Genomic DNA, 23,888 nt, shown 5'->3' with positions numbered 1-23,888 from the left:
CCAAGATGAGTGAGATAGATTGAGCCTCTTAAACGAAATAAAGAGTAATCTTGGAATCAGTGCAGTAAATATCATACAATCATTGGCATGCCCACCAAGAGGTATATCACCCCCTTCCACAAGTGGTGGGGTATTGCTTAGTTTCATAGACCTGTAGTAAGCTCAGCAACCAGACGTGACATTAATACAGAAAGTATATTGGAAATTGTATATGTTTTCATTACACAAATAGTATGAGCTATTTGGACAAATCCTTTAAAGGGGTTTTCCCACCAAATATCCACAGTGTAGGGCCTAACTTGCTGATTGATGAGAACAGTGGGTCCGATGGGGTTTGAGGTACCCCCCTCCCCTTCCCCGCCATTCTCCTGATCTACCAATTGACACAGGCTCAAATGACCTGAGCATACCACCCTCCGGGCTCTCTACTACTGATCTCAGCACATAGTTTGGTTAGGTACAAAAACCGATAGTTTAGTTTTAGAATATATGCAAATGAGGCTCTGGCACTCCACTTATGTCATCAGGTCGGTTCCAAGCACCTCTGATAATTAATTATGCACGCCTCTATGTTTGTTCTAGTCCTCCTCCTGATGCTGAGAGTTGAGGTCATTTCATTTGTGCTTAAGTCTTTTCAGCCTGAGTCAAGTGGTAGATCACGAGAATGATGGGTCCAACAGCGGTACCTCTAACCCCTTTGGACCCCCTGTTCTCATAATCTGTGGGAGGTCCCATTGATCAGCAAGTTAGGCCCTAAGAGTTAGGCACTTTTCATGCATGCACCATCACTTAATCTTGCGCAGTCGAATATATATATATATATATATATATATATATATATATATATATATATATGTGTGTGTGTGTAGCTGCCGGCTGCGAGAGATTAATTGATGGTGAGGAGACTCATTTGCATATATTATAAAATCCAGAGCCAGAGGGTGATGCGCTCAGGTCATTTTCGCCTAAGTTATGTGGTAGATTTCCTTTAAGGTACCATGCACATAATTATGGAAGACCGAAAGATACACCCTTTCATTGCTGTTATACAATGAACTTGTAATACTAGGTCAATAAATGTAGGTTTGAATACTTTAAAATAGGGGAGCGAGGTCTTGATCTGGAACAGGATGCAAGCTAACATAGAATGCAGAATATGCAGAAGACCCTCTTACAAGAGAACATTGGGTCTTGAACTAGAAGGTGAGCAATTCCAGCTACAGTGTGGGAATAATTACCCATGGAGATTCTCTGCATTATCCAATCCTCTCTTGCATTTGTTTTTCGAGGGCGACCTGCCTTCTTAGGGGACTATAACCAGTTTGTGATGTTAATAATAATAATAAGAGTAATAATTCTTTATTTATATAGCGCAAACAGATTACACAGTCCTGCACAAAGCATACCAAATTGGTCCCCGATGTTGTAAAGATGCAATATTCTAGAAATCTGGGATGCCCAATGACTCTTGCTATGACTGATAGGGTCACCACTTTGACCTGCTGGAGGGTTTCAGTCACTTTGAAGCACCCTTTTTGAAAACTGGAAAATTAGGCTGCCAGTAAATGGGGGTTGTCAGATAATTTAAAAAAAATTAGCACCAGGTGCCAAATATACTCCTATAACTTACAGGTACCTGAAAGTGTTCTCAAATTTTGATCAGTGATCTTTTTCATTTCATTTTCATTTACATTTTTATACAATACAATTTATTAAATAAACTTAGAATACTGCTATTTTACTCAGGATATATTCACATAGGGCTACACAATGACCTTAACATGTAGGAAATTGTGTGTTGTTAAAGTTGCAGTGTACATTACCAGATAATTGTACTAGAGCTTCCCCCTGTCATAGCTCTGCAGCCCCCTTTTTTTATTTTGTTTGGAACAGTGGGTCTTACCAAGTCTCTAAAAAAACTCAAAAAATGTAAAAGCACTCAATAGAATAAACCCAACTTATGCATCATCACTCATTAATACTCAAAGTCCATTCAGGAGTGTATTAAAGGAGATTGGTACCCAGACATTGTTCTACTTGTTCGCTGTAATGCATTTGTAGTAGCCCGCTTCTGAAATTGCAGGTCCTAGCTTCTCTACCACTCAGACTTCAGGGGCCTCTCCCCTTAGACTTCTGACTGTGGCCTCCAAAATTCAAATCAGCAAAGCCCTTCACAGTCTCACCAGTTTGAGACAATATGGTTCATTCTACCTCCTCTTCAACGTCTTTGGTGTGGAGGTGGAACTCATTGGCCTCTACAGTCTAGAATCTTTAAGGGTCTAGGACCCTGGTGAACTCAGCTGTTTTCCCATTTGTCAGCGAGATGGAGAACATATCAGCTCTATTACTGTTATACTGTAGGTTGTCCATTATATGACGGGTCAAACATTTAGATAATTTTTTATTCTGTTCTTGTGAGTGAGAAGAACAATGAATAGGGCAGGCTCTATTCATAGATGCACTCAAATGTGTTCACTTTTGGCAAGGGTTGAAGGTGGGCGAACTTTATGCGCACATGGATTAGATTAAGATCCAAACCAATGTTTTGCACCTTTTTTTCTATGTCAAAAAGGCAATGACAAATTCCCATATTTGGAGAGTTGGAGGGACCTAAGGATAGACACTTTTCTATAAGATGAATGGTCCATGAGTGGAGTGGCTGCATCTCTTCTAGTACCATAGTGTTAACAGCTTATGCCTCTTACTGTAAGAATCTGACGTTTTGTGGGATGATTGATCTGTAGACCAATGATGTATTATATTCTTTGTGAAACTTGATGATTGTCTTGTATTATGCGTAGGCCATGTCTATAGGCTGAATACCTATTGTGTATGTCCATTACTTCTATAAATTGATGGGGGATGTATACATCTATATCTCCGATATAACCACAGTCTACGGGTAACTGCTCTCCATTATTCTCTATATAATTGATCACTGAACACCCCTCTTTGTTCTGCTCATCCTCCCCCATACTTGTATAAAGAGTCCCATTCTTGGTCTATTATAAGGAAATCTTGTAATTTGTGCAGGGGAACATCACCCTCGGAGAGACCAGTACAGCTGCTAGCGTTTTGCACTACATCATGGATTAACACTGAAATCTGAGCTCCTTCCTCTACATATTTTGAATTTCAGATTTTTCTGTTTTTGATAGAATCTGTGAAACGTGAAGGATAAAGAAATCTCCGAAATCTTGGACCCTGACAAAGTGAGTGCAGACTGTAAGTGGATTTTGCATTTGATGTGAAGAGGCAGAGAGTGCCGAAGGAAAAGGCGTTCATCAAGGAGCAGAATAAAAAAGGTATGTAAAGTATCAATTTATTGCTGGTTAATCTTTTCTTTTCTTTCAAGTTTAATGCAGATGTAAGGAGCACTCTTAAGATGAATAGATCTGCTCTATTGTTCATTCATCCATTCCACATCTCTTTAAAAGCACATTTTTCCTTACGTTTCCCAAGTGTCTACCTTTATCTTTCAAGAATGAAAGAAGAAGGCAGATACCAATGTCTTGCTTCAATATGTGGACTATGGAGTCAGATGACACAACCTGCATACATTTATGTGTGTTCTTAGTAGCAGCAGGACTGTGAAGAGCTGCAGCTCCAGTAAGGGCAGGGCTTTAACTTCTTACAGACTGCCAAATAATAATAATAATAATAATAATAATAATAATAATAATAATAATAATAATAAATATACATCATAAAAAGGTTAGTGCTAAATGGAGAAGGTTCATAAGCTGTTCCCTCTCTATGCAGGCCAGGTATCTGATGTATTATGCAGCTGACACCTGCAGATAACTACTGCGGTTGGTGCTGGCAAAATTTGTGGCAGTTAATTTGTTTGTTGCAGTGGTCAAAGCTGATCATTTCACATAAACAGTAGCTTCACACTGGCGCAGCCATATTACAGCTAACCACACACAACATTACAACATCATCGGGGGTTGCTGATTGGTTGCTGGAGGCAGTCTGTAATAAAAGCTCTGTATATTCACATTATATTGCATTACAGTTGCATTGCAGTATATTGCATGAGCGATCAGACCCCTTAGCTTTCAAACTTAAACTTAAGCTTTCAAACTTAAACTTAAACTTAAACTTAAAAAAGTAGTAGATAAAAAATTAAAAAAAAAAACATAGAAAACAGTAAAAACTCAAATCATCCCCTTTCACTAGAACACATACAAAATAAATAAACAGATAAAGTCATAAACATGTTGACTATTGACTGTCTCCCAAAAATCCTGATCTATTAAAGTATAAAAACCCAGCGGTGAATCCCATAACAGAAAACAGCGCCCAAATGTTCTGTATCACCACTTTTTAAACATTTTACATTTTTAATAAAAAAGTAATCAAAAAGTCATTAAGTCCCCAAAATTGTAGTGTTGAAAACATCAGCTTGTCCTGAAAAAAATTATACCTTACACAGTTCCGTACACCAAAGTATCAAAAAGTTATTAGCCTCAAAATAGGGCAAAAGTAAGACCATTTTTTTGTACAAAAGTTCTATCAAACTTTATCAGGGTGCTTATAAAACCACAATAGGGTCACACATATTATGCTTTCCCTGTTAAAGCTTTTCATTTTCCGCTGGAAGCGATTGGTCATGTGACCCTCGGGCAGCAGGACTCGGGACTTTCTATGAAGTTCCATGTCCTGTGGTTGGAGGGGTGATTACTGTATACACCACTCTCATATTAATAGTTGTAGGGGCGCACCAAGGACATCCCCATTGCCCTCCAACCACTGATATGGGAGTGGTTATGATATAGGAGGTGTGTAGATGGGGAAGACTGCACAGCCTCCTCCATTCGGGCAGGCAGCAGGACCCAGGATGCCACAGGAGGTTGCAAGTACAGGGGTCATGTGACCTACCGCTTCCAGCAACGAACAATTCACCTTAACAGGGATTAGTATTAGTAATTAGTATTCTTTTATTATCCTATACTTACCATGTTAAAGTTTGGTTTAAGTGGTCAAACACTTTATTATCAGCACACAATTTTTAATTTAAAAAAAGAAAATTGTAAATGTGCCATTGGGGGACATGTATTATTATTTCTGCTAGGCAAATTGTCTAATTTTAGCGACTTTTGCAGTTTTGCGCCATTTTTGCCACTTTTAACTCTGTCTTTTTTCAAGTATGCCTTGGCTGCACCTTTGTGCAGTATGCCTTATGTATAATTGTTTCCCACATGTTCCGTGTGACTTTTCACTTAGGTTTCACTTTTTAGCACCATTTTGGCAACTTTTTTGGTGCAAATCTGCACCTGGTCCAGGGCAGGTGCAAAGGAAGGGTTTTTTTTTCAAGGACCCTATTTTAACATGTAAACCTCTTTTGTCATTGTAACCTCTTTTGTCATTGTCAAAATTCTGAAATTTTGCATTTACATTTGTTTTTTTTATTTTATTGGTTACTTCTAAGGGTGAGGTCACACGTAGCGGTTTAATTGTGTTTTTAATGCATTTTGAAACCAATTACAACAACTGAGGAGGTGATTTGCCTTATTTAATTACTATTAACATTTGCGTTTACAAAACGCAATATAAACGCCACGTTAACACGTGTGTTAACATTGCTTTTACTATGCGTTTTGTAAATTCAAATGTTAACAGTAATGTAATAAGGCAAATCCCCTCCTCAGCTGTTGTAAAAGGTTTCAAGATGCTTTAAAAATGCAACATGTTAAATCCAAAATTAACAGTAGTGACCACTCCTGTATATAACCCCCTCACGTGGCTTGTGTCCACTCCTGTATATAACCCCCTCACGTGGCTTGTGTCCACTCCTGTATATAGCCCCCTCACGTGGCTTGTGTCCACTCCTATATATAACCCCCTTACGTGGCTTGTGTCCACTCCTATATATAACCACCTCACGTGGCTTGTGTCCATGTGGATTTGAGACATTTGCAACAAAAAGTCTCAAAAAGAAGCCAAAATTTGCTCCTGCCAGGATAGGAAAAACTCAACATGTATCACAAGTAAAAAGACAGGATCATACATAAAGGGCAAAAAAGAGCCGCCAAATGTCTCTAAAATTCACCTCGGAGAGACAAAACTATGATACATGTGGCCCATTGTCCTTTAGTCACTAATCCCTGACGTGCTACGGTTGTGGTTTACAGAGTATGTTACTTTGTTTTCCTTCTCTAAATAGTAAGCAATAGTCAACGCAGCACAGAGTCCATCAACTTGCATCTGCAAAAGCTCTGATAGGTGTTAAATGTGCTGAAATTGCTTTTTTGGACTATATTAAGGCCAAAAATCTAAAATAACGATAAAAAGAAACAAACAAAAAGCCTGATGCTTTTTATGACATTATATTATAATGATCAGTTGTTAAGTTGAGTACAACGGATGTTCTTCTCTCCTTAATCACTTGATTTGGAATACGCTATGTACTGCCCCGTACAATCACCACCGAAATGTCAGGGCCAAGGCCTCGACTGCAGCCCACAGCCCTGTCCATTGGTAAAGATGGTTATTATTCTTGTTTCTGTGTCACAGTGGTAAGTGTATTTTATTAACCCCTGTGTCTCCGTGCTATTTTTACTGCCAACTTACCAAACCAAAACGAATTAGGAAATAACCATATCAATGCAAGTGCGTGGTATTAAAGGGGTTATGCACTCTTAGCCAATAATATGGTTTGTGTAAGGAAAAGTTTTACAATTTTACAATATACTTTCTGTATCAATTCCTTACAGTTTTCTAGATCTCTGCTTGCTGCCCTGATATAGAAAGCTGCTATGTTTACTTCCACTGGATTGAATCCTGCACATGGTCATGTGATGTCACACAGGTGCAGGGCTCGTTAGTATCACAGAGAGTAATCAGAGCTGTGTGATATATAGATCTGTGCACCTTCGTGACGATGGACAGATTTCTTTTCACTGTTAGTAAACATAAAAACTTCCTATAGCAAGAAAGCAAGGACAGCAAGCAGAGATTCTGAAAACCATAAGGAATTGATGCAGAAAGTATATTGGAAAATTGTATAACTTTTCCTTACACAAACCATATCAATTATTTGCTGAAAGTGAACAACCCCTTTAAGGACACATTTAGTAATATTAACTGCTAGTTAAACTCAAAAACTAGAAATACCCTGATTTTTAGGTAATATATGATGGCCATTGTTATTATTTGTGCATATCAGGTACTAGTATTTTTGTGATTACGCAAATGTGATTACCTTTTCTTCTTACTCTGCACTTAAATATATCCCAGTGTATGCATTGCTATGCTAATTATGTAATTTTTATTTCAAGTGCTGGTGTTGTTCTTTTTGTCCTTCTTTTCAGTTTGTATTTTTACTACCAGCATCTAAGGGGACAAGCCATCATACCAACTCTCTTTTCTGAAGTCTCAGTCATGTGTATCTTGTTCTTTGCCTAAATGCTTGAGAATAGATTGTTTTAAATAATTTCCAAAACCTACACATTCAACTTGAGATTAAAGATAAAAAGTTTGAGGAATACACCCTAAACTGTTGAGGGCTTTTGTTTTGCCATCTTAGTGTCCGGTTGCCTTTTAATTCACCATCCTGTGGCATTTGTTAGTATGAACACTATAGGGGAGAGTTAGCATACAGCCAGCGATTCATGGATTGGCATATAATAAAGTCCCACCCCCAGTGCCCCGGCAGATATATAATAAGGCTTAGACCTGATGATGTATCTGACGGCCGTGTTGTGCTGGTGGACAAAGATACCTGGTGGGTGTAGTTTTGGGTAAAAGCCTGTGAACATTTAGCTGTGAATGCTCCGAGGCTTTTAGAAACAGCAGGGACTCCCTGTGCCGGCCCACTCTGCCGATCACCGTGCCCCTTCGCGCCATGTGGACGTGTAGATTTCGTAGTCGCAAGAATAATCTCAATTTCGATAATAATTTCACAATTTAACTCACATTATTGCACTAATGTCCTCCTATATATTTAGCAAAAGTAGTAGTTGCTGTCAATGTAGTCCAAGACTATTGTAGTAGCAGAATAAATGTACTGCCTACCACATCATACTTGAGCACTTGTTCCCATGGTTCTCTGTAATTCCTTATGGATTAGTTTCCCAGTGAGAGATCATTCAAGAACCTTTTGGGCCCCATAAATTGTTCCTGTATATGTAGTGAGATTTGGACCAACTGTGCCACCAGACCAGTTTGGCTTAGGGCTAATCCTAAAGTATTATCCAAGTGACCTTGTTGGTATTCACCCGTTAATCAACAAACAGAAACCTGGACACCTGGACTTCGCTGTGACATGATCACCAGGTTGCCAAATCATGAAGTAGTTCTGGTACCGGTGGCATCTGAGCCAGGCAGGTAGGAGGATGCTGGTGTATGAAATTAGGCATAGACCGGCCAGGGTCGAGCATGCAGCAGTAAGGCATAGACCATGGTTTAAAATGAAGCTCAAAATAGGCAGTCATCAGGCAGTGTACCTGGTACAGGCAGGAGGTCAAGGTGGACAGCCGTGGTCATCACCACAACCCTAATAAGGAATTTCAGAGCAAAAGCAGAGTCGTACTCAATGTCAGGAATTTAGGAATTCGATAATAGCACAACCTCCACAAGGGGCTGTCCATGTTACAGGGATTAGACTGGGGCCATGGTGTCCATTAGTATCTATTTTTATCTCTTCTGTTAGGCCTTCTGTTATTTGAACAGAGAGTTTAGCTGCAGTTTTTCTTAGTTCTGAAGTTCCGGAATGTTAAAGAAAGACTTCTTTCTGTCCTATTTTTAACATTTTCTATTGATGATGGACTATCTTGATGTGTATCAGTTTGTACCATCATTTAATGCATTATTATTTTATACTGAGCATGCTCTGATTTTACATTCCAGAATTTCAAGACGACCTCTAGTGGCCAAAGCAGACGAACATATAAAAACGGATGTCTATAATAATAATGGAAAACAGAAACTAACTGATACTAACTGATATCTGTTTCTTTTTAATGGATCCTTCCTGACATCTTGTTTACAATCTGTTTTTTTTTTTTAAAACTGATTTTTTTTTTCTTCCGGAAATTGCAAATTGGAAGCATAAACACAGATGAGCACCGGCCCTTACACTACTCGTAATATGTCCAGTTAGTAGGTCATTAGGGTATAGTAAATTGATGGGTTTTCTCCACGTCAATCTGTTAACTTGTATATTATTTTCCTTCTCTGAAAAAAATTGTTTCTGTCAAGAGCACATCTATTTTCTTTTAATATATATTCAGTGTAAAATTGCTATGGGTTTCATCAGATAACTACACGTTTTTTAATATCCTTTTGCTGTGTTGCCTTTAGTTAGAGCTTTTCTGTAATAAACTTGGAAATGATAAAAAAGTATTCTTGTACATACTATCATTAGAGATGTTTAAAGGACATCTACCACCAGGATGAAGGATTGTAAACCAGGCACACTTACGTGCTGGTGTGAGGCCCCTGGAGGATCTGCTGTTCTTTAAGTTTCTTATTCCCTGGTTTAAAAAAAAGATTTTAAAATTATGCAAATGAGCCTGTGGGGCTCCGGGCTCCATAGTTTTTAATGGAGCCTGGAGCATAATTTTTAAAACCTTTTATGCTTAAAAACCTGGGCATAAGAAGCTAAACGAAGAGCAGATCCTGCCAGAGGGGAGACACACCAGTATGTCACTGTGCTTGGTGCACAATCCTTGATCCTGGTGGTAGATGTCCTTTAAAGGTCCCTCTTTTAGCCTTCCCATCAAAGTGGAGACTCTAGAGAACAAGATCACTTAGTATGATATGAACCAGTCCTAATGGTTTTGTACAGCATCATTCACGGAGATTTGTGACTTCTCTTAATTTCAATTTTTGGAGAAGGTAGGACGCCATTCACACCACGCAACGACTGGCCGTTGTGACCTGAGGTCGGAGGAAACCGTGAAATGGCCATCATTATGTGACGTGAATGAGGTCCTACCTTATTCCCTTTTAACAAAAATTATAATAAAGAGATGTAACACATCTTTTTGAGTTCTGCCATTTCACTGTTTTTGCTCACAGAATTGGATGTCTCTATGTTTTTGGTTAATGCACCCCAAGTGTTTTCCATTCACCTTGCTTACCCCACTATGCTTCAGCAATCCCAGATTTACATAGCTGAAGACTCATTGCTACCGCACAAGAGCGGTACTGGCCGGCATATACCTTCTTAGCCTTCTAACTATTGGTTTTGTGTCTTTCTGATTTATACTTCGTTACTGGCTTAGCAAAGTCTTTGCATATTGTAGTCCATTCCCATTTATTTTTGATGTATATTGTCCAGAAAAATAGCTAGAGTTAAAAAGGTATTCCAGGAATAAGCATAATTCATATTCTAATGGGTCATTAAAATATAACCTAATATGCAATTAGTTTTTATTAAAAATGTTGCTCCCCTTACGTGTTGTAAACATACTGACCCATTAATCTGTCCAATGATTTTGCACCTGTGGAGGAGACAAAGGACAGAAGATGGCTGCTGGTCACATGTCCATCTCACATGTCCTGCACTTGCCTGGGCAGGTCATGTGATCATCAATATGTTTGGCTGTAGTCGGTTGGTTGCAGTGCATCCAGTATTGCCAGTGTTGTGGTGAGATGTCACCTCAGAGAGTTAATGTGCAGTGATGGCAGCTACACATCATTACTATGGTAACAGAGCAGGACAGTCTATTACATCATCATTGGGAGCAGAGCATAAGAGGTAGGAGCTGTTGAGAACTGAGGGATCATGGGAGTTGTAGTTGTAGATGGCGGCAAACTTGCAGATGACTCCGCCTACTTTAGAAAGCCCATAAAGTTTTGTGAATCATAAAAGAAAACTATTTAAGCTCCATTTTATGATTAATAAAATAGAGTTTTGTTATACAGACGGTCCCCGACTCACAGACGACCCCCTAGTTACAAACGGACCTCTGGATGTTGGTCATTAACTGTACTTAAACAGCTATAGCAGTTATCAAACGTGTCTGATATTAAGCTTTATTGTTAATGCTGGTTCTTATGACAATCCAACATTTTTAAAATCCAATTGTCACAGAAAGCAAAAAAAAAAAATACATGGAGCTATAATTATAAAATATATTGTTTCGGCTTGCATACAAATTCAACTTAAGTACAAACCTACAGAACCTATCCTGTACATAACCCGGGGACTGCTTGTATACACTTATTTATTGCATTATGGGCTTTTGTATCAGATGTTTATATTCCCGGAATACCCCTGTAAGTTAAAATATATGGGGACGTATAGAAATCCCACTCTAAAGCCAAGTTTTACAGCTTCAACTCTTTAAAGGGGCTGTCCTAAGTATTTAAGTATATCTAGCTCATTGGTGAGGGTCCAAGACCCCCAGCTCTCCATAGAACAGGAATCCCATTCTTATAGGGCATGTGCCCTCCTGCTCTACTCACTGTCTATGGGAGGTGTCGGAGATAGTGGAGTACTGTGCTGTATCTGTCATTCTCATACAATTGAATGGAGCAGAAGGGTCCCTGATGGTCCCAAATACTTAGGACAACCCTTGAAAAGTGTCTTGTCACAACAAATCCCATCCTGTATGGAATGCAAATGGATCGACACAATAACCCAAGCGGTTCAACTTGCCCCACAAAATAGATCAGATAGTAAATCCTTTGTAAATCAACGCCATATGTTCCAAACCTCCTTTATTGGGAGAAAATCTGAAGTTTGTGATAACTATAGCCAGATATCATGATCCATGTAGGTGGTAGATGGGAGAGGGTAGGTTGCACTTGGTATCTGATAGAACGTGGGAGGAGGCCGCGTCTCTGCGTAATTATATTTTATGTTGTATTTCTCAAGATTTTAGAAGATAATTGTACATTAATGTGTCTTAAACTTATTATCTTCTCATGTAACATCTCCATGAGATAATCTGTTGTTTTGACATTGGTATCCATGGCCATTTGCGGCTGCGTCATTCACACGGATCACATTGCATAACTCCAGATAACTACACTACAAGCGCAATGGTGTTAATTTGGCCACAATGTCTATTTGTACTTGGAATAAATCCCTGCTGACTTGTAGAGAATCATAGTTTGTTATTTTGTGGAAGTGGATGGAAATCTAATATACAAAGGGAGTTTATATAGAAGACCCACTTTGCTGTGTGATGTGTTTTATTGAATGAAATTCTAAACACATTGAGGTTCATGACCTGCGATTTACATCATTGAACTTCCTTGTTTTTTTTATTTTTTCACGGAATTCCTCATTTTTACATGTAGCAGCTGTTGCTATTAAATGATAGCTTGGAAATGTATGCAGCTATTAGTGGTGTATTATGTTTAAGGATAGTATATCTGTGAAATTTGTACAAACTTTGCATAAATCAACGTAATACTCAAATGTTATAACCGATTTTAGTAGAGAAATTTCTTCTGTTATCCGGATTCTTCCCTATAGTGGTGTGTCGTTCACAAATGAGCCGGCTCCCTACAGTGTATCGATGGATTACTTAGCCCCTCCCCTAACCAACTCACCACGTCCCCTTTAACCTGATCCGGTTAAAAGTGGTGTGGAGTGGGGTGACTAGCTGGACTGTGGCTTCCTATGGTATTACAGGCAGTCCCTGGGTTATGTACAAGATAGGTTCTATAGGTTTATTCTGAATTTAGTTGAATTGAAGTCGTAACTGTATATTTTATAATTGTAGTTTCAGACTAATTTTTTTTTGGTCTCTGTGACAATTGGATTTTAAAAATGTTGGATTGTCCCAATAACAAAGTTTAATTGCAGACAACTTTAATAACTGTTATAGATATTTATTCTAGCCTAAGGCTAAAGGAGTGTAAACTACCAATTAGACCAGAGGTCCGTTTGTAACTAGAGGTCGTCTGTAAGTTGGATGTTCTTAAGTATGTATATATTTAAAGGAAACCTACCACCACAAATCTACCTATAAAGGTAGATCGGGTGGTAGGTGAATCAATGGGACGTGAGGATAGCCCTTTTAAGGGCTAATCCTCACGTCCCCGCACTGTTTTATAAACTTTTATTACCCTAATATGTTAATTTACTTATGTGGCTACTGGGGCGTGGAGTAGCCGCATCTGAGGTTACACGAGGCGGCTACTCCACGCCCCGGTAGCCACATTACCCCTCCTACTCACCATGTTCGGCGCGCAGCTGCTCGTAGCTGCGCGCCCTCGTCCGCCGATCCTGACGTCTGCGCATGCGCAGAACAGCAGGCCCGCGCCTGCGCAGCCCCGGCTTCAGAGCAGTGACCGCGCAGGCGCGGGCCTGCTGTTCTGCGCATGCGCAGACGTCAGGATCGGTGGACGAGGGCGCGCAGCTACGAGCAGCTGCGCGCCGAACATGGTGAGTAGGAGGGGTAATGTGGCTACCGGGGCGTGGAGTAGCCGCCTCGTGTAACCTCAGATGCGGCTACTCCACGCCCCAGTAGCCGCATAAGTAAATTAACATATTAGGGTAATAAAAGTTTATAAAACAGTGCGGGGACGTGAGGATTAGCCCTTAAAAGGGCTATGCTCACGTCCCATTGATTCACCTACCACCCGATCTACCTTTATAGGTAGATTTGTGGTGGTAGGTGCCCTTTAATAGGGAGTTGTTCAGGAACCAGTAGAGCCGGCTCTTCTTAGTGAGCGGAGCCTAACGATCCAGCTTGCTAAAAAGAGGCAGACTTCCCATCCCTACCCCCCTAGACCCATCCTTCCTGCTAACCTGTCTTTCATTCTGAATTTGCTCTGATTGGGAGACATAGAAGTTACAGATAAATAATAATAATCTTTATTTATAAAACAACATCACAGTCCATAGCACTTCTGGGGAACATTTACAAATAAAAAGACATTACTGAGTAATAACAGTCATATAAAACAATAGGAGGAGGGGGTGAAGCAAGAGCTTACAGTCTATGAGGATGAGGGGGTGACACAAGAGCTTACAGTCTATGAGGATGAGGGGGTAACACAAGAGCTTACAGTCTATGAGGATGAGGGGGTGACACAAGAGCTTACAGTCCATGAGGATGAGGGGGTGACACAAGAGCTTACAGTCTATGAGGATGAGGAAGTGACACAAGAGCTTACAGTCTATGAGGATGAGGGGATGACACAAGAGCTTACAGTCTATGAGGATGAGGGGGTGACACAAGAGCTTACAGTCTATGAGGATGAGGGGATGACACAAGAGCTTACAGTCTATGAGGATGAGGGGGTAACACAAGAGCTTACAGTCTATGAGGATGAGGGGGTGACACAAGAGCTTACAGTCCATGAGGATGAGGGGGTGACACAAGAGCTTACAGTCTATGAGGATGAGGGGGTAACACAAGAGCTTACAGTCTATGAGGATGAGGGGGGACACGAGCTTACAGTCTATGAGGATGAGGGGTGACACAAGAGCTTACAGTCTATGAGGATGAAGGAGGTAACTCAAGAGCTTGCAGGCTATGAGGATGAGGGGGTAACACAAGAGCTTAGAGTCTATGAGGATGAGGGGGTGACACAAGAGCTTACAGTCCATGAGGATGAGGGGGTGACACAAGAGCTTACAGTCTATGAGGATGAGGAAGTGACACAAGAGCTTACAGTCTATGAGGATGAGGGGGATGACACAAGAGCTTACAGTCTATGAGGATGAGGAAGTGACACAAGAGCTTACAGTCTATGAGGATGAGGGGGTGACACAAGAGCTTACAGTCTATGAGGATGAGGGGATAACACAAGAGCTTACAGTCTATGAGGATGAGGGGGCACACTGGCTTACATTTATGAGGATGAAGGAGGTAACTCAAGAGCTTACAGTCTATGAGGATGAGGGGAGGACACAAGCTTACAGTCTATGAAAATGAGGAGGTGACATAAGAGCTTACAGTCTATCTATGAGAATGGGGGAGGGACACGTGCTTACATCTATGAGGATGAAGGAGGTAACTCAAGAGCTTACAATCTATGAGGATGAGGGGGGACTCGATCTTACAGTCTATGAGGATGAGGGGTGACACAAGAGCTTACAGTCTATGAGGATGAAGGAGGTAACTCAAGAGCTTGCAGGCTATGAGGATGAGGGGGTAACACAAGAGCTTACAGTCTATGAGGATGAGGGGGTGACACAAGAGCTTACAGTCCATGAGGATGAGGGGGTGACACAAGAGCTTACAGTCTATGAGGATGAGGAAGTGACACAAGAGCTTACAGTCTATGAGGATGAGGGGGATGACACAAGAGCTTACAGTCTATGAGGATGAGGGGATGACACAAGAGCTTACAGTCTATGAGGATGAGGGGATGACACAAGAACTTACAGTCTATGAGGATGAGGAAGTGACACAAGAGCTTACAGTCTATGAGGATGAGGGGATGACACAAGAGCTTACAGTCTATGAGGATGAGGGGTGACACAAGAGCTTACAGTCTATGAGGATGAGGGGTGACACAAGAGCTTACAGTCTATGAGGATGAGGGGATAACACAAGAGCTTACAGTCTATGAGGATGAGGGGGCACACGTGCTTACATTTATGAGGATGAAGGAGGTAACTCAAGAGCTTACAGTCTATGAGGATGAGGGGAGGACACAAGCTTACAGTCTATGAAAATGAGGAGGTGACATAAGAGCTTACAGTCTATCTATGAGAATGGGGGAGGGACACGTGCTTACATCTATGAGGATGAAGGAGGTAACTCAAGAGCTTACAATCTATGAGGATGAGGGGGGACACGAGCTTACAGTCTATGAGGATGAGGGGTGACACAAGAGCTTACAGTCTATGAGGATGAAGGAGGTAACTCAAGAGCTTGCAGGCTATGAGGATGAGGGGGTAAGTTTCTCTCTTACCCCAAGTGCTTTAATTCACACCATTGTCGCTCAGTGCTTCTCTCCTATGACCTTAGTGATCCTGCTGATACATCAAAGTAAAAGATGTGTCAGCGTGATGGAGCAGATTCCCCTCTACTTTCTGCAGGCAGTTATACATTATACAGTCTTTGCCTCCTTTCTACAGAGACAAAGTCACCTGCATCTTTTATATAACTGCAGCTACATACTGTATTGTAGGCCTCAGTGGGGATAACTGGCATTTCACTCTTGAGACCAATGACCAGAGGTCAAATAAATGGTGTATCACCGTGTATGCAACATTATTGTTGTAGGAAGTAAGTAGACTCAGGATTTGTAGGTTGACTTGAAGATTTTTATTTAATGAAATCAAAATCCATCTTAATAAACCAGGGACACTTACTCATAGATCCAGGCACTGTGACTGCTCTAATCTTCTTATATTTGTTATCCATGGCCTCCTTCCTTTTAAAATCAACTTTTAACCAACCAGAGCAATTATTATTAAGAGAAATGGAATTATTTCATTGTTCTATTGCAATGTGTAAATATGTGTTATAAATTTAGTAGTGGAAATTTAATTCCAATTCTTACCACAATTTTTGGAATGGATATTCCTGCTGCCCAGGGCATTCCTGGCCGCAGTGAAAGCGTTAAGTCGCACAGCTAGTTGGCTTTAGGAGCGGATTACACAGCGCCCTGATGGATGTCCTGTCTCACTCTGTACAGATGATGGCTCTGTACTGTCTTTTGACTCTAAGCTTTAACGTCAGTAAGATAAATCAACAGGATCAAAGCGAGTTATGCGTTAACATGCAATAGAAATCCCTCTCTTCCCCTCCCTGCTGCGCTCACCAATACTGTACAACTTCTGTCATCTGTATAATAGGGATATTTTCTTACTAAATCCTCCTATTGTCCTCCGCAGTAAATACCAACTAGCGGACATTCTCCCTGTTTATTATTTCTGACACTTGCAAACATTTATTACCTCTGATCATTCACTGTCAGCTTCCCTCGGTGACCTTTTGGATTTATCTTTTGACTTTTCAACACATTAGAAAATTCCCTCTGAAGTGAAAAAAATTCTGCTTACAGGAATAAAGGTACATGGCTGATGAATGAATGCGATGAAACTTGCTTCCTAAGCTGTATGTGACACTTTTATGTGATTGCAGTTTTTTTTTTCTATTCTGAATTCTTCATTTTCTTTACAGTTTTACAGTGTTTTATTATATCACTTTTAACTCCTCTGACTACTGGTGACTGGAACTGGCATGAAGCTAATACTCGGTATAGTTGTGTAGGGTTTACATGTTATGTATGTTTTAGTAGGGCATATAGACATCATATAGAAATAGCAGAAATATGGCTTATGTTCTTAGGCTAGCTACATACAGTACATAGCAGAATGACAGCAGAATTTACATAGCGATAATTCTTCAGCGATGCTGCACTAGCCGAAAACGGATACGATTTTATTCCATTTCTATACTTGATATTTTTTACGCAGCATTTGGATCTTTCCTTTTTGCCAAATCAACAGAGGACTTGTCAATTTGGCATAGACCCTGCTTGCCCCAAATTAATTGGGGGTATCATAGTTTTTTTTTGTCTATGTTTGGCGTTGTTTTGGCGCAGTTGTTATACGAATGCTGTTTTGAATCTTTCCGTTGTGCTAAATCACTTTGACATAGACCCCGCTTGCATCCAATTCATTATTTGCATAGACTAGTTTTCACAATAGGACTGAATTTATGATTGATGACTTTACGTTTAGGCGTAAGTTTTTGTACAAATTGACGCCAGTCCCTACTCTTTTCTGTGTTCTGATTTTTTTTATGCATCTGTCACAAACAACCCCAAAAGACACTCCCAGAAGATTTATCCAGGGCCAAAGCCACTTTAAGGAATCTGACAGCAGCGGAGCTCGAAAGACATAGAACTGTCGTAAGGAACCGCCTAATGATAAATTACCCTATGTTTGGCATAGCCAAGATTTCACAATAGGACTGAATTCATGAATTTGCAACTCCTGTTTAGGCTCAAGTTTGGGTGTAAATTGAATCCAGTCCCACCCATAAATCTGATATGCTGCTGAATATGCATGCGGCATATTATAGAGCAGGAAGAGCTGAGCAGATTGCACATAGTGTCCTTATTGCAGCCAGCATGTTGTATAGCCGGAGGAGGTGAGCAGAATTTAAATTGGGGAAATGTATCCTAAATATCACAAATATATATATACAGGCGGTCCCCTCCTTAAGAACACCTGACTTACAGATGACCCCTAGTTACAAACGGACCTCTGGATGTTGGTGATTTAATGTACTTTAGCCTTAGTCTTTAGCCTTAGGCTACAATAAACATTTATCAAAGGTGTCTGCAATGAAGCTTTATTGTTAATTCTGGTTCTTAGGACAACCCAACATTTTTAAAATTTGTGTGGAGTTACAATTGTAAAATATACAGTTTTGGATTACACACAAATTCAACTTAAGAACAAACTTACAGAACCTATCTTGTACGTGATTATATCAATGACATGATAAGCAAAAGGCTAGAGAAAGTGCTGGACAGCTTGAAAAGGCTGTTGCATATATACCCCTGCTCCCATCTCTACCCCTTTAACCTTTTTACGCTTGGATAAAATAAAGAAGATTTTAAAGAAGAAGTTTTATGGTGAGTGCCGCAATTTTTTTTGTGTTGCCGTGCAATTTATATGTTGAATTCTATTACGGGCTGATCACCACCGACATTATTTTTACATTACTGCCATCCCAGATGACGACCTGCAGTTGAATTATAATGAGACAGGATAGTGCCCCTACTTTCATCTCTCCCATTAAATATCACATGATAGCGGCCATGTCCCTTCGTGCCCCGCCGAATACATCAAGAGACTTAAGCCTTGTGACACAGTAGGAGGGCGGCGGTCCTCAGACGATACTAAGCCAGGTCCTAGTCTTTCAAAAGCATGCAATCTTTAGTAATTGCTCTTATAATCACAAATTGCATTGCGCATGAATTTGCAATTATATCAACACTTCTACGCCAAAAACTAGCATAGAAGCATTGATAAATCTCCCACATAGTATTCTATCTGCAGGCAGCATGTGCTAGAGCAGGAGGTGCTGAGCAGATTATAAATAGTGTCCTATCTGCAGGCAGCATGTTCTAGAGCAGGAGGTGCTGAGCAGATTATACATAGTGTCCTATCTGCAGGCAGCATGTTATAGAGCAGGTGGAGCCGAGTACATAGTGTCCTATCTGCAGGCAGCATGTTCTAGAGCAGGAGGTGCTGAGCAGATTATACATAGTGTCCTATCTGCAGGCAGCATGTTCTAGAGCAGGAGGTGCTGAGCAGATTATACATAGAGTCCTATCTGCAGGCAGCATGTTATAGAGCAGGTGGAGCCGAGTACATAGTGTCCTATCTGCAGGCAGCATGTTCTAGAGCAGGAGGTGCTGAGCAGATTATACATAGTGTCCTATCTGCAGGCAGCATGTTATAGAGCAGGTGGAGCCGAATACATAGTGTCCTATCTGCAGGCAGCATGTTCTAGAGCAGGAGGTGCTGAGCAGATTATACATAGTGTCCTATCTGCAGGCAGCATGTTATAGAGCAGGGGGAGCTGAGCAGATTGTAGGTACATAGTGTCCGCATGTGAGCAGGAGGAGTTGTGCAGATAGATGTGTGGTCTTATGTAATAGGATCTTGTAATATTACTTTATTAATTTAAATCTCTGTTTTCTTTAAGAGTTACTACAATCATAGTGATAAATCAGCAAGAATGGTCACTAACTGCCTCAGAATAGAATTCAAATGATTAAGTTATTACGGTAACTAAAAGTTATACTGAATTTTGTCAACAAAACTATATATTAATTTGTTCAGTTCCTCCTGTACTAAAAATACAGTACATAAACTGAACTGTATTTACATCAAGACAGGTTTCCTTTCACTCCTGAAGATATCAGGGTTGCAGTAATTGAATAAAGGGAACAAGCTTAACACTGTTGTAATGCAGGGTCAGAGAACTGACAGAGACAGAAACAGAGACATTGGGCCCTAAGACTAAACACCTGCCCAGTTTTCCCTGCCTAGGCAGTGGGGAGACAACTAGGAGACATTCCCTCTCTGCACCAAACACAAAGAAAGAAAAAGACAGTACAGAAAAAGAGAAGTCAGCAGATCCAGGTCAGTATGAAGAGGACGAGAGCAGAGAATAGTCAGAACACAAGCCATTAAACAGTACCAGAAGACAGAGATCAGAATCACAAGAACAGTACAAAGCCAACTAAGGAACTGCTTTGGTCAGTACCCTTACATGGGTGGGCAGAAATCTTATGTGATATCACAGTCCCAGCTTCAACAGAGATTGGGTCAGGACTCCTGAGGTCCGGACATAACAGAGTGCAAAGAGGTAATGTGAGTATAGGGAGAAGCTGCCCGTCACAGTGGGTTATCAGAGTGTAGCTGCAGGAGAGAGTTGTGTGTGGAGATAAGTAAGTAAGGAAAGACAGTGTTCAAGATAGACACACTCAGCACCTCCTCAGCCGCACTTCACGGACAGAGGAGGAAGCCGACACAGATTTTATGACTGTGCATCCCGAAATAACTCTAAAGTAATGGAAATCTACACTTGTGATGCTTTCCGCCGCCATCCTTTACACTACATCTCAGCTTCTTCACATTGGCGGCATGTAGAAAAAATAAATGAGCTCAGTGTAAGCCACCAAATCATTAGTGAGAAAAAATATTCTAAAAATGAATTATCATGTTACTGGCACACATGAAGGAGCCTCGGCGGGGCGATTGTGGACATCTGCTTAAAGACTCAATCAGGGAATCAGTCCGGACCGTGGAAAAGGTTAATGTATTCCATGTCAATAATCACATTATTTCACTAATACGTCCGCTGATGAATTTTCAATAAGAAATTCTTCCAGATATAATAAGACATTAATTCTTCTCTTTCATCTTAATCCTTTGTGCTGTATTATTTTGTACTGTTTATTCCTATTTTAGTTTGATTGCAAATTAAATGACTATTTAGGCCAAACCATCTCACATTGTGCATAGAGATCTATGACCTATGCTACTACAATTGTTCTGTTATTTGATATAATACACATTAGCCCCTTGCAGCATATAATAATGAACAAGTGATCAAATGAGACAAAATAAAACAGCAATACAAAGTTTTTTTTCTTAAAGTGCAATTTAAAAAAATTATTCAGAAAGAATAAAAGTCCCCTGAATCCCATGCAATAATCAAACAAAATATAAAAAAGTGAAAACCGCAACATATTGGGTATTACAACGTCCGTAACAACCCGTACAATAAAATAAAATTGTCACTGAACCCGTACGGTGAATGCCATAAGAAAAAAGGGTTTAAGAAGAGTACTGCTATACAGGCACCATTCATCTTTCTCTGAGTGCAGTAGTTGTCCATCATTGGCCTTCCATGGATCATCTGCCGAAGAAGACCACAGCATAGAGAAGACTATGGCAGTGGAGAACAATGTATTATTAGGTTTAGTGACAAAGGATGGAGCTGCAGTGAGAATTATAAAATGGCAATTTCTCTGAAATGTATCAATTAAATGTCCACATTCTGTACATACCAGTCAACTGGTTACTTTGAAGCAAGGCTGCACTGTATACATCCATATATACATGACTTTTTCATCTGTATGTGCACATATGGCACTGTATCCATACTGTGTCCGTATAAAATACATCGGGTTAGCAAATGGTGGCTGGCTGACAGAATGCACCTCCGACTGGTTCTGGATACTGCATATATATACATGCATATATATATAATATATATACAGTCCACAAGCATATGCAACACATATTCTATGGTGCATACGGAACAGAAATACTATAAAAATCAGATATGCTCTATTATATCACTCTTGATACGGTACGGTGGATGTAATTGAATGGCCATATTGCCCATTGAAATGAAAGTGGCTACATGCTACATTTGTGAAAATTGTATGGCAAGGCTAGCATTTGGCCATTTTTATACATTTTAGGGCCCAAAGCAATGGAACATGCTAAAAATTGATTGTCGTTGCCACCTAGAGGGGAAGAAATAGGACCCGTTCTATAATTTGCATAGTGGGCAGTCAGCTTGATCACCGCACCGTACCTTGACGCGATCTAGCCCAATGAGTTAGCTGGAAAAAACCTAGCACATGTCCAAACTAAACGGTCGTGTTCATGAGGTCTTAGAATGATATTGTATTGGAATGTTTTCATGAGAGAATGTAACCAAATCTAATGGTGGAAAGATCTTCATGCTACTTGATAAGTGAAGAGAAGGATAAATGATCTTTCATGTAGACAAAGTATACAAATAGACAAGACTATTATATGGAAATTTTAAAGGGTCACCACATTTTTCACAAATACAGCTAGTGTCAGGTTCCTGACAAATCTTTTACCTAAAAATTGTTGCCTGGTATCTATGGAGCTATAGAGCAAATCGAGGATTGTGGCTTAATGTCATGTGACCAGGGTGACAGGTCCTTCTGCCTCTAAACATTAGCAAACTTTACCCCATTTACTTATCTGACCACATACAAAATCACAACATACCTGCATAGACTTCTACTACTTTCCATGCAGGCTGCTGTGATGTCATGTGATATGATATGCTGTGATTTCATGAGATAAATGGTTGGTGTACAGCTCGCTAATGTTAGAAGGCTAACGGACCGGCGATTATGTCACCCTGGTCACATGACATTACTGCTGTATGAAGAGAAAGCATGGGGAGGAGCTGCTAGAATCAGCCCGAGGAGGCCACGCCCACCTCGACTAGTTATGGATATCCTTGGATACCAGGTAAAATTATAAAGTTGAATATATGGGAATCTGAGGGGAACAATTTTTGGCTAAAAGAAGGGTGTCATTCAGTCACTAGGGCTCTATGGGAACATGTCACTAGCTGTATTTGTGAAAAATGTGGTGACAGAAATCGGTTAGAGGATGTCTTATTAATTTAATTTGTGCAAATAAAAATTACACTCCCAACTGTCACCTTAACAGTGAATATTCAGTTCCGTGGCACCTAGAAACACAACCCTTGTGATATTCTCCACTTTAAAATGGAATCAGAACAGTGTATTTAGGTGCCATGGTTCAGAAGATATAGCCGTTTATAACCAGGTCTTATTTTCGGGGCCTTGTTCTTAAATAAGGCTAAAATATCATGGTCGGGCTTATTTTTTGGGTAGGTCTTATTTTCAGAGAAACACGTTATGAGATTCTTTCAACAGGAAACAATAACAATAACTGAAGGTGTGCATAGGACCCCCACCAAAATGCAAACTATAGTTGTGGGTGTAGTATGACCTACAACAGTGGTGGTGAACCTATGACACGGGTGCCAGAGGTGGCACTCAGAGCCCTTTCTATGGGCACCTGCGCCATCACCCCAGCGCAGAGTTCGCCAGACAGGACTCAAGGTCTCTTGCAGTCCTAGGCAGCCCAGGACCCTAGAAGGAAGCTACAATGATAATCCAAACTTCTACTCCTTCCTTCTACTGTATTGGTGTCCTTCTGGTGCCTATACAATTTAAACATGTGACAGAGCAGGGAGTAATAAGTTACTGTTTAAATTGTCGCATCGGCACTTTGCGAAAAAAATACGTGGGTTTTGGTTGTAGTTCGGGCACTCGGTGTCTAAAAGGTTTGCCATCACTGACCTACAATATCTTTAATACCCTTAGATCCTTGGGCACTGTAAATTTGATATAAAAGACCTTTGGGTTACTAGGGGAAATATGCCGATTTATTAGTTTTCTTTTTATAGCTGATTCTTTACCTAATGGCTGGCGCCCACCATACACAAGGCCTTTTGGTGTGGGCAGCGATAAGACATTTTTCACTCTTTCCCAGGCCGGTAACAGTTAATATTCTTATTACAGAGTTTGGATGGTAATTACTATCCGGCATTGGGCGTAGAACAAATGTGAAGCTGTCAGTCGGGTGAGGAAGTGAAGCAAGTCTGAGTCTCACTTGTGTAAAG

General features: G+C 40.4%; 1 protein-coding gene across 3 annotated transcripts in view; it reads left to right on the top strand.

The window, feature by feature from the left end:
• Nucleotides 1–23,888, top strand: part of TSPAN4 (tetraspanin 4) — a 430,281-nt gene that overhangs the window by 17,895 nt on the left and 388,498 nt on the right. For 2 of the 3 annotated variants that reach the window (XM_072118168.1, XM_072118169.1), the window contains exon 2: nt 3,159–3,305. The gene's annotated coding sequence lies outside the window, so the exon portion shown is untranslated. Of the gene's footprint in view, nt 1–3,158; nt 3,306–16,794; nt 16,941–23,888 lie in introns of those variants that run through there. The other variant, XM_072118171.1, reaches the window with a different exon arrangement.

This window comes from Engystomops pustulosus, chromosome 7 (genome assembly GCF_040894005.1).
Source record: "Engystomops pustulosus chromosome 7, aEngPut4.maternal, whole genome shotgun sequence".
NCBI classification, from domain to species: Eukaryota; Metazoa; Chordata; class Amphibia; order Anura; family Leptodactylidae; genus Engystomops; species Engystomops pustulosus.
This window is presented reverse-complemented; position numbering and strand designations above follow the sequence as displayed.